The following is a 16,192-nucleotide window of genomic DNA, read 5'->3' on the forward strand; positions in this document are numbered from 1 at the left end:
TCAGGACTTGTCACAGACTGGACAAATGTGCAAAAGGAAACACACAAGGGTAAGAATGGTAGTGACCTCTCCTGTGGCTGTTGCTGCCCTGAGTCAGGTCCCTGCAGAGCCCTAAAGGTGAGGGACACAGAGGGAATCATGAGGAAGTGTGCTCCACTAGAATACAACCTGCATTTAAAATATACACAAAAAGAAAAATAGGAAATATGTCTGCAAATAATGAATGGTGGATGATCATGTTAAAAAGAAACATAAATTTGAAATACATGAATTTATTAATTTGGGCCCACAAGGCAGAGATTCTGCATTTATATCTGCAGCTGTATCTGGGCTGACAGAGAAGGCTCTGAGTGTTTGTGAGGGACTTAACTCAGAATGCATTCAGTGACAGCGCAGAAACTGTGACACAGAAAATCCACTGCATGTTCCTTTGATGTGGACATACGAATTCAAGAGCTTAAGGGACAGGAATGACGGAGTGGGTTTGTCTTTCAAGTCCTGTTTCCCAATCTGGGAGTGTTCCAGTGGCACACATTCCACCAGCACACTGAGAAATACATTTTAGAGAAAAAACAAAATATCTGAAGGCCTCTGTGATCACTGTTCTTCAGGGCCACCCCTGGCATGGGAAATTGAAGCCTCTCAAAAATAAAATGTAACGTAACAGGTAGAGAGCAGGTTCACACCTGTGGGGAAGGGCTAGATGGACAGCGAGGGGTAGAAGGGTATGAGATTGAGCAACAAAAAGAGAGAAAGAATCTTAGACACAGAAAACATTTTGGTGAGTGCTGGGGGAAGTGGCAGGAGGGTGGAGGAGGAGGGCATAGGGGTGATAAATGGTGAAAACGAAGACTTGACTTAAGATAGTAAATACACAAAAAATGTACAGATGATATAAAATTGTGTACCTAAACCTATATCATTTTGTCAACCAGTGTCACCCCAATAACTTCAATAAAAAGCAAATAATTGTCTGGGGAGAACTTGGATCCTGGGGTAGCAGGTATAAAAGGGCCTTGACTTATCACTAAACACTCAGTAGATCTGATCACGTAAGAAGACAGCCAATCACAGCACCAGGAAATGAGTCTGACTAGAACTGAGCTGCAGGGTCGGCTCATTCATCCCAGGGATCCTGGAAGTGAAGACAGCAAGCTCCCCGCACTCCTACGTGATCTGTGTGAGCAGAAACATCCTGGGGGAAGTGAACAGTGGTGTAGCTGGAATCATAGAGACACTCATTCTGTCCCTTAAACAATACCCTGTGCTCAGACAGTTACAGTGTTAGAATTCTATAGTGAAGGAACGACCTGATTCTCTCGGTAAAATCCCAACAGTCAACCGATCATTTCTATTGTCAACCTTCCTTCATCCCCAAGAAAATGAAGAGCCTTCATCTGGGCAACTGTACATGTGAGAAAGCAGAGCACCAGATAATCCACATTCTATGGACCTGGTTCTGAAGTCACTTGGACTAGGAATCCAGTGTCACTGTGTCCCTGCACTAACACTAGGAGGTTTTGAGGGCAGGCGACCAATGGAATTTTAGATCAGGACCATTTGGAAGTAGGTCCCACTCAACTTGTCATTGTCCCCTCAATCTAGAATGCATAAGAGAAATGGACGTAGCAGGTGAAAGATTCTCCCCACCTGTTCACTGGGCAATGAGGGTTATGTGGTGGGAAAGTCTAAACAGAAGCCATGACAACTGTCTGCACCCAGGACACTAGTGAGTCACAAGCTGGACACACACCTGGGTGGAAGGCAGAGATTTGTGCTCTACACACCAGGATTTAGAACATGCAGGAGTGCTGATTCCCACCACACCAACATTCCACTTCTAATTAGACTTGTGCAAAAAAAAAAAAGAGGAGGAGAAGGAGGAGAAGAAACTTAGAAAATGACAGTAAATTGATGCAAACGTTAACTGCAGCAGCACCCACGGGGTTACCCTTGGTTGAGCAACTTCAGTTCAGGCATCTCCTGGTACCTGTAGCACCTGCTGATCTGCACATGCCTTTCCAATCATGTGAACCAAAGGCCACCTTTACTCAGCTGGTAAGGACCACATAACCCGAACCTAACCTCAGGGCCTGTCCACTAACAGCCCTGTGTTTCCACCTAGTCTGCAGAGATGCTGCTGCCTTTTCTGTCCACAGGACACCCCTTCCCCTGTTCCAAGACAAGAATGAGGTTATGCTGCCTGGACCAGTGAGTGGGCACAGTACTGCTAGTGCTTCCTGACAGACTCTCAGGATCAAAGTTCTGGAGTAAAGGTGAAAAATATTCAAGGGGCTTCTTACTCAGTGAAATATTTATAGTATAGTGATACTGAGCAGGACAGGCATCTGTGGCAAGGTAAATAGTCATTTGTGGAATGCGGCCCCTCCTGCAACACAAGATGAGGAGGCCCAGCGCCCAGGGGGCCTCTGATACTGGAGGCGGCACATTCCTCAGCTGCGCTGGGGTCTCCAGCCCAGGTGTGGGGGGAGCTGAGTAGCTGCTCAGTTGCAGATGGGCCCAGAAACACAGAGGGCTGTGGGACAGGGCAGCCTGCTGTCCAGCTGCCCTGTGACCTGGGCCATGTGTTGCTGCAGACTCGATGGTCCTACAAGTTTCATTTGTGGACAGAGGTTCTGTTTAGAGACTTAGGAGGACCTGTGGGTGAATCCCGGGGTAGATACACTGGAGCTTCAGTCAAGGTCTCGATATCACACACCAATAACTGCTGTCCTGAGTAAATACACTTTGTAACTGGGTGCAGCCAGGGAGGGGGCCCAAATTAGGATTTGTAATGGGGTCTAGAACTCAGGGTGTTTAGGAAACATAAGAGAAAAAAATATATATATATATGATGTCCTCACCCCCACCAGTCTGAGCTGGGGGATGGGACACATGGAACAGGGCCATTCAGAGGTCTTTTGTACAGCAACAGCCTTGCAGCTAACCTCAGGCGTGGTCATTTAACATATCTATAACCTTTAACTGGTTTCATGGATATGTTAAATAGCTGTGGCCATGCTTTGAGCCAGGGAGATGGGAGTGACTTCCACCCAAGATGTAACTGGGAAGCAACTACCCCAGGATTACAGGGTCTGCATGGGAGCTTGGAGATGATTGGCTCCACACCACAGGGCCATGACGAACTTACTATGGCAGCCCAGTAAAGCTGGGAAGAATATGGGAATGCTGGAAGGTGTAACTGGTTGTCGGAGGAGTCAGAAATGGGGCTGCAGAAGAAGATTGGTGCTGGGATTTAAAGCCAGGCTCGGCAGCCATACCAGAGAGGACCACACAGCTTTGGGGAGAGTTAGGGCCATGCAGCTTTGGGGTGCTCCCTTTTGCCAAGTGGCTTAGGCAGCAGGAGAGACTGTCTTGAAGGAAAGGGGAGAAAGGACTCTTGCCGGTGGGCCGTGAGAAGGTGCCACATGGCTCAGGATTAACTAGAGATCTTGGTGGTGACATGGTGGATGGTGCTGGAACCGAGGGGCTGCCTGAACCCGGACTGCTACTTCTTTTCCTGAGATATGGACTGGGCAAAGGGGAGAAGGAAGGACTGTGCAACTGAGTTATTGTAAAGAACTTTAGTATTGTAATGAAGACATTAAGTCATTACTCTAAGTCTGTATAATTTCTAACGAAATAATTCCTTTCCTTTTCACCTATCTTTGGCATTGAGAGATGTCTTTTCCAAAGCGAACCTGGTAGGTGGCGGGGAACCCTGGACAAAAAGAGGCGGTCCTTTTGGTAATAATATGTCATTCACTCCACGCCCCTGGGTCAGTTCTGTAACAACTTGGCCTTATTTTTTGAGTCAAAACAGGCAAATATACTTCATGTCTGAAAAGGCAGCAACGTGAGTGGGACAACCACCCACTTTCACTCAGAAACCACGTGCTCCCAGTGCACTAGAGTCTCAGTGTTCCCACCCTCAGTCCTCGTGTCATCACTGAGAAAGTGCAGGTGAGCACAGGGCTGCAGGCTCTCCTGGATGTCCCTACCTCTGAGTCTCAGAGAGAGCGCAGACATTGGACCCAGACGCTGGGGAAGCTGATACTCAGGGGTCGCTGGGCTGTGGAGACCTGGGCAGGAATCTGTATCAGCAGGGGTCTGATCTCCACAGACTCCTGCCCACAGGGACCTGCGGGGAGGCAGGGCTTCCAGGCTCAGGCTGAGGTCCATCCGGGCATCACAGTTGGGATCATCCCTTCTGAAACCCAAAGTGGTTCTAGATAAAAAGAGCACAAATTCAGAGTGAGGTACCCCATTCCCCTGAAGTGGACTGTAATTTGGCCCCAGGGTTTCCTAGGTTTCAAAGAAGAAACATTGAACCACAGGCCACCAGGTTACCGTGGAACCTGGGCTCTCCGTTGTGACCTGGGTGTGATGTCACACACAGGTACACTATGACATCCATTTAAGGAGGTACATACTCGACTTCCAGTCACAATGGTAGTAGAGGCAGCCATGCTCACCTTTTTGCACAAACACATCAAATTCATAACTAAAAGAGAGAATAACCATCACTCAGAATCATCAGAAATCGAGGTGAATAGAAGTCTGAAAACCACCAAATAGGAGAAACCACATCCTATCACACTGGTAGGAGAGGCCCAGACACAGGATGGGTCGCACACCCACGTGGGGTTGATAAAAATTCAGGAGAAAGATCTCAGGACAGGGGAGTCCCAGTCCCACACCAGACCCCACAGCCCGCAGTTCCAGTGGCAGGAAGACATGTCCCCATAGCTTCTGGGTGCAAAAATCAGCAGAGATTGAGTCCGTGGGAGAAAATGCTGGAGCCCCAAGCAGTTCCTCTTTAAGAACCTCCACACCAACTTGCCTACTTGGACTCACTCCCTCTGAGCTCCAGCAACAGGGCAGCAGCTGGAAAGGTACCCATGGTACACAGGGAGAAAATGAAGTGGCTGCCTTCAATGTGAGCAGAGGCCACTGTCCCTTTTCTCAACCCTCATCCTACAGACCTGGCAAGCTGGTACCATACCTGAGACTCCATCAACCTGGCTAAGTCTCTTTGACCTGCCTTGGACATCCCCTGAGACTCTGTTCCACCCAACTTATGGGCCCACCCAAGATGCTTTTCAACCTGAATGGCTGGCCTGGATCATGCTTCACAATTTCCAAAATCCTCTCAAACAAGCAGCAGCTTGCCTCAGTGAGACCCGGGTGTGGCAGTAGCAGCAGCCAGTTTATATTCACAGCTTGGCTTCCCCTGGGAATCTCCTAGCTCAGCACAAGAGCAGCCATCTCAGATTGCTTTATAGCTCAGACAAGGCACCCTCAGCAAACATAGGTCGGGGCTGACCTTGGCTTATACCACCCAAGAAACCCCAGGGCCTGTACTCCCAGTGGGCAGCTACAGGCCACATCCCAGCACCACCACCCTGCCTCTGCACAGCTGACCCTCCATGGAGGGCAGTGTTTGGTTGTCAGTGGTCACAGCAGCTGACTGGCCTGGGTAAATCCCTCCCATTGATCTGCCAAGAGCAACCAAGCCTCAACTATGAGAGGAAAATGTACTCACATGAAGGGTACCCTTGAGTATGCAGCTCGGGACACAGGGGAAGCTGTGCCACTGGACCCAATGGCTCACCTACTACATTAGGCCACACTTCCAAGACACAGAGTCAAAGAAGCTCTACCTAATATGTAGAAAGAAAGAGAGGACGGTTGCCAAAATGCTGAGACAAAGAAACATGGCCCAAAGGAACGAACAGATGAAAACTCCAGAAAAACAGCTAAACGAGACGGAGATAACCAATCTGTCAATTGCAGAGTTCAAAACACTGGTTACAAGGATGCTCAAGGAACTTAGTGAGGATCTCAGCAGAATAAAAAAGATCCAGTCAGAAGTGAAGGATATACTAATTGAAATAAAGAACAATTTACAGGGAAACAACAGTAGAGTGGATTATGTGGAGAATCATATCAATGATTTGGAACATAAGAGACCAAAAAACAACCAATCAAAATCACAAGAAGAAAAAAGAATCCAAAACAATGGGGATAATGTGAGAAGTCTCTGGGGCAACTTGAGCAGGTCCAGCATTCCCATGACAGGGGTGTCAGAAGGGTTGAGAAAGAGCAAGAAATTGGAAATCTTTTTGAAAAAAGGAATGAAAGAAAAATTTCTGAATTTGGTGAAAGAAATAGACATGCAAGCCCAGGAAGCATAGAGAGACCCAAACAACAAGGATGCAAAGAGGCCCACTCCAAGACACATCATAATTAAAATGCCAAAGGTTAAAAGCAGGAAGAGAGAAGAAGTTAGTTACCTACAGGAGAGTTCCCATAACACTGTCAGCTGATTTCTCAAAAGCAACTTCACAGGCTACAAGGGATTGGCAAGAAATGTTCCAAGTCATTAAAAGCAGGGACCTATGCCCAAGATTGCTCTACCCAGCAAAGGTATCATTTAGAATGGAAGGGCAGATAAAGAGCTTCTCAGACAAGGAAAAAGTAAAGGAATACATCACCACCAAACCATTATTATATGAAATGTTACAGGGACTTATTTAGGAAAAAGAACACCAAAACTATGAACAATAAAATGGCAAAACATACATAACTACCAACAATTGAATCTAAAAAACAAACTAAATGAACAAGAAGAACAGAGACGGAATCTTGGATTTGGAGAGCACTTTGATGGCCGCTGGATGGAAGGTGGGTGTAGGAGAAAATGGGTGAGAGGTGAGGGGATTAAGCAGCACAAATAGGTAGTGACTGAATAGCCATGGGGATGTAAGGTACAGTGTAGGGAATGATGTAGTCAAAGAACTTCTACTCGTGACCCAGGGCCATGAACAATGGTGGGGGCATTTCCCAAGGGAGTGGGGTTGCTGGGTGCAGGGGAGTGAAAGGGGACAAAACAGGACAAGTATAATAGCATAATCAACAAAATATATTTTTAAAAATGGTACATACGTCAGTTCACCTGGGCAAACTCTTAGGGCACACGTCACTTACTGTATTTCGCCGTGTACAATGCACAGATTTTCGCCCAAATTTTTCAGGGAAAAATAAAGGTGGACATTATACATGGGTAGTTCCGGAAATACCTTGTATTTCTTCTTCTGTTTTATAATTACCTGTTACATAAAACTTGTTATACTATAATATGTTCAAAACTTAATGCTAAAATTCCTTTAGAGCACAAAAAACAAGTATCTAAATACAAAATAAAAAATGGATTTAAGAATTGAAACGAGCAGGTCCATTTTTAGTTTTCTGAGGAAATTCCATACTGTTTTCCACAGTGGCCGACCAGTCTGCATTCCCACCAACAATGTACTAGGGTTCCCTTTTCTCCACATCCTCTCCAACATTTGTTTGTTGATTTGTTTATGTTGGCCACTGTGACTGGTGTGAGATGGTACCTCATTGTGGTTTTAATTTGCATCTCTCTGATGGCTAGTGATGCTGAGCATCTTTTCATATGTCTCTGGGCCCTCTGTATGTCTTCCTTGGAGAAGTGTTTGTTCAGGTCCTTTGCCCACTTTTTAATTCAGTTGTTTGTCTTCCTGGAGTAGAGTCATGTGAGTTCTTCATATATTTTGGAGATCAGGCCCTTGTCTGGGATTATACCCTAAGAACCCTGAAACACCAATGCAAAAGAACCTATGCACCCCAATGTTCATAGCAGCACAATTTACAATAGCCAAGTACTGGAAGCAACCTAAGTGCCCATCAGCAAATGAGTGGATCCAAAAATTATGGTACATTTATACAATGGAATTCTACGCAGCAGAGAGAAAGAAGGAGCTTCTACCTTTTGCAATGGCATGGACAGAACTGGAGAGCAATATGCTAAGTGACATAAGCCAGACAGTGAGGGACAAATACCATATGATCTCACCTTTAACTGGAACATAATCAACAAAAGAAAAAAGCAAACAAAATATAACCAGAGACATTGAAATTTAGAACATTGTAACAATAGCCAGAGGGGAGTGGGGAGGGGATAGTGGGGAGAGGGGTCTATAGGAGCTACTATAAAGGACACAAGGACAAAATCAAGGGGGAGGATAGAGGTGGGGGAGGGAGGTGGGACTGACTGGGGTGGGGTGGAGGGATGGGGAGAAAATGCAGACAATTGTAACTGAATAAAAATAAATTAATTAATAAAAATAAATAAATAAAGCCTTCTGTGAGACCCTCCCTGATCACAGCCCCTTGCTAGCTATCTCCCCTCACATTTCCTATATAACCAATATCCTGAAATTGGGAATAATCATTGCCTGTTGTGTTTTTACAGTTTTACTAACTAAATGCATCCCAAAACAATATATTGTTTTGCTTTTCCTGTTTTTGAACTTTTTAATAAACAGAACCTAGCTGTTTGTATGTAAAAAAAAAAAAAAAAAAGAATTGAAATGAAAGATTTCTTTCAAAGTTTCAGCCAAAAACCTGGGTGCACATTACACTGGGCAAAACACGGTGTATAAATGCCTGGCCCAAATGCCTTGGTCTGCAGTGCGTCTTTCTCTCAGCCTGCACCCATGGGCCTGAGGGAGCTCCCGATGAGTGTGGGCAGGGGAGGGAAAGCCGTGGCCTGGTGTCCAGGTCATGTAGCATGATAGCGAGGCACCACCAGGAAGTGGACCTCTGCAACACGACAGACCATCTGGGGGACATTCGTGAAGGACGGATGGTCAAGAAAAATCTCCCATGGGAGCACATACCCCTCATCATTAATTTTGATAGGGAGCATAAATGACCAGTTATGCAAATGTATGATTTCTCTCCTCTGGCCAACATTTTACTTAATTTTTATTATTATTTTTAAAAATACATTGATTTTTAGAGAAACAAAGGAGAGACAGAGACAGACAGACAGACACAAACAGCGACTTGTTCCATTTACTGACACATTCACTGGCTGATTCCTGCACGTGTCCTGACAAGGGATCCACAACTTTGGCAGATGGGAAGATGCTCTAAACACCTGAGATACCCATCCAGGGACGGCCAGTATTTTCAATGAATATTTGGAAACTTCACTGAAACATGTTAGTTGATTTGACAACAAAACTGGGGAAGAGGTATGCAGAAAGACCTCTCTCTCCAGGGGCAAAAACCCAGGAGACACGTGTCTGTCCTGTGATTCCTATCACAGGGTGACCTCACAGAGGAGGACACAGGTAATCAAGTGGACCAGATGACACATTCTGTCCTTTCACTTCTATAAAAGGTATAAATGAAAACCACACACACACAACAGACATACTCACAGACACAGACAGCAGTACGGTTGAATACAGAGAAAAAGGGGGTGAAGAAGGATGAAGGGACTAAAGGGGTCAAACCCCAGGGGACAGAGGAGACCAGACTTTGGAGAGTGAGCACACAGAGTGGGCAGATGTCACATTACAAATTGACCACCTGAAGTTTATGTAACATTAACCAAAGGTATCCCAACCAATTTCATTCTAAAAAAAATTAAAAGAACTTTATTGGTCACCTCTGAATTACAAAAAGAGATGCTTTCTTTCCTTCAATAATAGAAGTATGTTTTGTTTACTTACGTTTGTTCACTAAGGACCAGGCAGGTGATGGGTGGAGACTCCGTAGTAGGAGGGATGCTGCACGGTTTCACCATTGGACAGATAATGAGCAACAGTGTCTGTGAAAATAAAGGAAAACTAATCAATAGAGTTCTAAACCAATTTCTGCTTCCAGAGTCCAGCCAATCAGGACACCTTCTGTGTCTTGGGCCACAGCATCATCTGATGCACGAGTGAGGCCCGCTGGGGCCACCCATGGGCTTCCTGCTCTCTAGTTCCAATGTCTGCGGTGACGGTAGAGACGTGCTGAGGAGTTTGTGAGTGGCCCACAGATGTGGACGTGGGACTGTTCTTTATAGTCACATGGGACGGTCTCTCTGATTTATATCCAAGACTGCACATTCAGCTTGAAGAGCTTCAGGAAAAGCCTTGTGTTCTCAATGGTCGAAGCCAGATGTTGGAAATCTGGGAATAGTTCATTGTAGAGAAGTCACTGATACTGGAGTAAACTAGAATAATTCAAGACTTGTCAAAGAATGGAGAATGTGCAAGAGGAAACACACAAGGGTAAGAATGGCAGTGACCTCTCCTGTGGCTGTGGCTGTGGCTGACCTGACTCAGGTCCCTGCAGGGCCCTAAAGGTGAGGGACAAAGAGGGAACCATGAGGAAGTGTGGTTCATTTCAAGAACTACGAGTTTTAGAAATATATACCAAAAGAGAAATATGCACTACATCTGCTAATAATCAACAATGTACATAATGTTAAAAAGAAACAAATTTGAGCCCTGGCTGGTGTGGCCCAGTGTATGGAGCACCAGCCTGAGAACTGAAGGGTTCACCAGTCAGGGAACACGCCTGGGCTGTAGGCCAGGTACCCAGAGAGGCAACCACACATTGTTTCTCTACCTCTCTTTCTTCCTTCTCCTTCTGTCTAAAAATAAATAAATAAATAAATCTTAAAAAAAAAAAGAAACATAAATTGGGCTTAAATGAAGTTTATTAGTTTGGGCCCACGAGGCAGAGACTCTGCATTTATATCTGCAGCTGTATCTGGACCAAAAGATGTGGCTCTGAATGTTTAGGGGATGGTTGGCTCAAGAAAGCACTCAGTGATGGCCCAGAAACTGTCACATGGGAAAGCTCCTGCTCCTTCCCTTGATGTGGAGGCGGGATTTCAAGAGCTTAGGGGCACTGGAATGATGGACTGGGTTTATCATTTAAGTCCTATTTCACAATCAGGGAGTGTCCAAATGCCATACTTTCCATGAGGACATTGAGAAATACATTTAGAGAAAAAACATAAAATATTTAAAGGCCTCTGGGATCACCCTTCTCTCAAGGTCACACCTAATGTACAGCTGTGGGGAAGGGCTTGATGGACAGCAGGGAGAGAGGTATGAGAGTGAGCAAAAAATAGGAAGATGAACTCACACAGAAAACACTTTGGTGTTTGTGGCAGAAGGGGGAGGAGGAGAGAGAAGAAGGGCATAGGGGTGAGAAATGGTAAAAACCAAAGACTTGACTTAAGATACTAAACACACAAAAGAATGTACAGATGTAAATTGTGCACCAAAGCCTGTGTCATCTTGTTAAACAGTGTTCCCTCAATAAATTCAATAAAGAGTAAATAATCGTCTGGCAACAAATTGGGTCCCTGGGTAGCAGGGGCCAAATGGCCTTGTCTCATTACCAAACTCTCAGTAGATCTAATCACCTAAAAGACAGCAAATAAAAAACCAGGAAATGAGTCTGACCAGAACTAAGCTGTGGGGTTGGTAATTAACCCCAGATTGGCTAGAAGTGAAGACAGCAAGCCTCCCACATTCCTATGTGATCTGTGTAAGTAGAAACATCCTGGAGGAAGTGAATAGTGGTGTAGCTGGAACCATAAAGATATTCAGTCTGTCCCTTAACCAATACCCTGTCCTGAGACAGTTACATTTTTAGAATTCTTCAGTGAAGGAATGACCTGATCCTGTGGACGACACCCCAGCAGACAACAGAACATTACTACTGTCAACCTTCCTTCATGCCTGACTTTATCCCCAAGAAAATGAGACCCTTCCCCAGGGTGACTGTGTATTGGAGAGAAAGCAGAGAAACAGTTAATCCACAGACAACAGGACCCTGCTTCTGAACTGCACTTGGACTAGGAATCCAGAGTCACCGTGTCCCTGCACTAACACCGGGAACTTTTAGGGGAGCTGACCAATGGAATTTTAGTCAGGACCATTTGGAAGTGGGTCCAATGTCATTGGGCCCAACTTGTCATCGTCCCCTCGATCTAGAATGCATAAGAGAAGTTGACATAGCATCTGAAAGATTCTCCCCACTGGTTTACTCGGCAGTGAGGGTTATGTGGTGGGAAAGTCTAAACAGAAGCCATGAGAACTTTCTGCACCCAGGACACTAGTGAGTCAGAACCTGTACACACGCCTGGGTGGACGGCAGAGGTTTGTGCTCTACACAGGATTCAGAACATGCACAAGTGCTGATTCCACCATACAAACATTCCACTTCTAATTAGACTGGTGCAAAAAAAAAGGAACGAGCAGGAGAGAAAGGGGAGGAGAGGAACAGGAAGAATGAGAAGACAGAGGAGAAGGAGGATAAGAAACTTAGAAAATGACAGTAAATTGAGGCAGACGTTACCTACACGTGACTCTAACTGCTGCGGCAGCCACGTGGTTACCCTGGTTGAGCAACCTCAGTCCAGGCATCTCCTGGTACCTGTATGAACCTAGTGATGTGCACATGCCTTTCCAGTCATGTGAACCAAAGGTCACCAAAGTTGTTTATACTCAGCCGGGAAGACCTGCACATCCTTCACTGTCCCACCTCGGGGCAGGTCTCCTCTATAGCCCTGTGTCCCCACCTAGTCTGCAGAGGCCCTGCTGCCTTTTCCATCCACAGCTCGTCCCTCCTGCTGCTCCACGAGGAGGGTGAGGTGACGCCGCCTGGACCCGTGACTGGGTACAGTGCTGCTAGGACTTCCTGACAGACACTGAGGGTCAGAATTTCAGAATAAATCTGATTCAAATTCAGGGTGGCTTCTCACTCAGTGAAATATTTATGGTCCAGTGATACTGAGTAGGACAGGTACAGCTACAAGGTAAACAGTCATTTGTGGAATGCAGCCCCTCCTGGAACACAAGATGAACAGGCCCAGCGTCCAGGGGGCCTCATTCCTCCACTGCACCAGGGTCTCCAGCCCAGGTGTGGGGGGAGCTGAGAAGCTGTTCAGTTGGAGACGCGCCTACAGAGACACAGAGGGCTCTGGGACAGGGGCAGCCTGCTGTGCCAGCTGCCCCGTGTGTTGCTGCAGACTTGATGGTCCTACAGGTTTCATTTGTGTATAGAGGTTCTATTTAGAGACTTAGGAGGACCTGCAGGAGAATCCCAGGGTAGATGCTCAGGAGTTTCAGCCAAGGTCTTGACATCACACACAAATAACTGCTGTGCTTTGGTTAAAAAAAAAAAACAAACCACTTGGAGTTATTTGTTGAGTAAAAATTGGCAAACATACTTCATCGCTGAAAAGGCAGCAACATGAGTAGGTCCACTACCTGCTTTTCTCAGAAATCATTTTCTCCCAGTGCACTAGAATCTCAGTGTCCCCAACCTCAGTCCCTCATGTCATCACTGAGAAAATGTGTGGAGGACGGACCACAGGGTTGCAAGCCCTCGAAGATGTCCTTACCTCTGAGTCTCAAAGAAAGAGCAGACACTGGGTCCAGATGCTGGGGAAGCTGATACTCAGGGGTTGCTGGGCTGTGGAGACCTGGGCAGGAATCTGTATCAGCAGGGGTCTGATCTCTGCAGGGTCCTCTCCACAGGGACCTGCAGGGAGGCAGGGCTTCCAGGCTCGGGCTGAGGTCTATCTGGGCATCACAGATGCATTCATCCCTTCTGAAACCCAAGCAGTCCCACCTGACAAGAGCAAAAATTCAGGGCTAAGTACAGCCATTGCCCTTCCAATTGAACTGTGATTTGCCCCTAAGCACTTCCTTGGTTTAACCAGGGCCACCAGGTTACCATGGAACCTGAGCTGTCCATTGTGACCTGTGTGATGTCACCCACAGAATCATACAGAGGACATGCACAGGAAGACCCCAGCACCCACTCACACTGGTCCCCAGAGGACAGCACCTGGGAAGACCCTGCAGGAGGAAGCAGCTGTGTCACCAGTGGCCCCAATGCTATGGGAGCCCACGCTGCACAGTGAGTGTCTCTCAGCCTCAGCCCCATGGGGCCCCTGTACTCTGTACAGGGAGGACAGAGAATCGTGTGGATGTGGATGAAATGTCAGAAAAGGGACAGCGGCAGCAGGACAGGCCATCTGTGCACATCCATGAAGGACAGTGGGTCAGGGAAACCCCTCCAGAGGGACATAAGTTCAGGCAGTTCAGCTCATCACTCCCTTGGCTGGGGAGGACTATGCCCGGATGCAGCATCCTAGGCTGGTCCACGCTCTGGGCTACAGTCTGTGTCAGTGATCAGGGGCCTGGGGGAACGTGATGCTGAGCATGCGGGCTCTGGACTCTGGGGGACAGGGGGGACAGGTCTCCTCAGTAGGCAATTGGACCCTGAAGACATTGTGTGTCAGGTGAGGCTGGGGCAGTGAGGCCTTGGAGAGGAAGATTTCCATTATCATGTGGACAGGGGGACACAGTCTGTCATTTCACTCAGATGTGGGATATGACACCAAAAGCCACAAAGATAATAAACACAATCAAAAACACACTCACAGATGCTCACACACTCACACATGGAATGGTGGGTACTAGAGGGGAAGGGAATGCAGGAGCACAAGGAGGGTAGAGGTCACATACAGCATAATGAAACAACATAGGACTTTTGGGGTGACCACACAGTAGAGAACGTAGGTGTTGTATACATGAGGTTCACACCTCACATTTTATAATGTTATTAACCAATGGCATGTACATGGACGACAGTGAGGTGACTGCCAGGGAGGAGGTTGAAGAAGTGATGGGGACAAATGGTGAAGGAAGGAGACTTGATTTGGGTGGTGAGCTCACAGTACAGGGTACTGATGGTGTGTTGTACATTGTGTGCCTGAAACCCGTGCAGTTTTGTCAATTCGTATCACTCACTGAATTCAATAAAAAGGAAAAAATATACAACAATAAAAAAATAGAGACATTGTTCTTTTTTAAAATAACACAAGACTGTTTTTGTGTAGTTACCTCAGTTCACTAAGGATCCAGTGGAACATCTGTTGAACTTGGCAGTGGACAGTGTTGTATGGTGTTTCCATCAGATATTCAATGAGGAAGAGTTTCTGTGAAAATAAAAACTTACAAAGCCTAAGAGTTAAAAAGGCAATTTATGTCAGACAGTCAAGAAGACTCTGTATGTCGGGGTGAGGCATCATCAGAGGGTGATGAGAACTGCATGAGGAGGATCCACTCAAGTCCCTACAGCACCCTGCAGGTGAGGGACATGGACTGAACCTTAGGAAGTGTGCGACACTTTCTGAGGACTTTCTGACTTGTCCAGTTCATACACTCACAAGTAGCGGAGTATGCGTGGGCACGTTTCCTGGTGGGGACAATGGAAGGAACACAAATGTCCATCAGAAGGACGTCACACATTTGAGTCAAGCACGCCGAGTTGCTGCGTTCATAGCTGCAGCTTGGCTGCTGGAAAGGTCTCTACCTGTTTGTTAGCACGTGTGGCTGAAACATGCATATGAAGATGGCCCACTGTGAGTTACGAAGGGCCCACTGTCCTGTGGTTTCACGTAAGGAACAGATATCACAAGCTCAGGGACGCTGACGTGCTGGAGTGGAGTTGTCATGGGGCCCCACTCACCACTCTGGCAGCTTCTAGAAGGTGTACCTTTCACTGTACATTGAGAACAAACCTGAGAGAGGGCACATGGCATCTTTGGAGACCTCAGTGCTTACTGTTCTCTGAAGGCCCAAGCACAGCGGGGACTGCTTCCACCGCACTGCAAACTCTACCTGTCGTCATAGAGGCTGCATCGCAGGGGCGCAGAGGCCAAAGTGCTTTGTACGCCTCCAGCTCCAGGTAGCTCTGGCTCCTGTCACGGCTGGCAAAGAGAAATCAGCACTGAATCAGTCAGAGTGGCTCTGAACTGCCATGCAGTGTCATTAATCACAGTGTTTCTCGAAGTATAAAAACACAGGAAGCCCACCAAACTCCATGTAAATTCTTACATGATCTGCAGGAGCAGAAATGACCTAGAGAAATGTGTAAGTCATCCCCTTAAGCAATTTTCAGATCTGAGCCAGTTTACATACCCTGGAATGATGGGGAAACCAGTCTAGGCAGGAAGGACCTCCTACACACACGACAAGTATTTGTGCTGCTTATGTTCCAGACTTCTCCTGAAGGAAGGACAGCCAGCCTTCTACACAGTCACTGTGTATTTGTGGGGAAGGAAATAATTGTACAATTCATGGATTCCATCACAGGGGTTCAGAAATGACATTGTTCCCATGAGATCCAAAAGTTGACTGGGACCCAACATCAAAGAGAAGACATTGAGGGCCAGCTGACCAGTGGGGTTCTGGCTCAGGTCTAACTTGTCTGTCCCAGACCCATCCTGATGTCCTTCCCTTGTTCCGGAAAGCACACCTGAGACAGATGTGGCACCTGACACATCCCCACACTG

General features: G+C 46.7%; 1 long non-coding RNA gene across 1 annotated transcript; it reads right to left on the bottom strand.

The window, feature by feature from the left end:
- Positions 1–9,554: 9,554 nt before the first annotated feature.
- On the bottom strand, positions 9,555–15,593 carry LOC123479888 (uncharacterized). Its single transcript, XR_006655692.2, has 3 exons — positions 14,739–15,593; positions 13,229–13,458; positions 9,555–9,646 (listed from the first exon to the last, which is right to left on the bottom strand). It is a non-coding gene; the product is annotated as an uncharacterized lncRNA (long non-coding RNA).
- Between the last annotated feature and the right edge of the window lie 599 nt (positions 15,594–16,192).

This window comes from Desmodus rotundus, chromosome 10, assembly GCF_022682495.2.
Source record: "Desmodus rotundus isolate HL8 chromosome 10, HLdesRot8A.1, whole genome shotgun sequence".
Classification (NCBI taxonomy): Eukaryota; Metazoa; Chordata; class Mammalia; order Chiroptera; family Phyllostomidae; genus Desmodus; species Desmodus rotundus.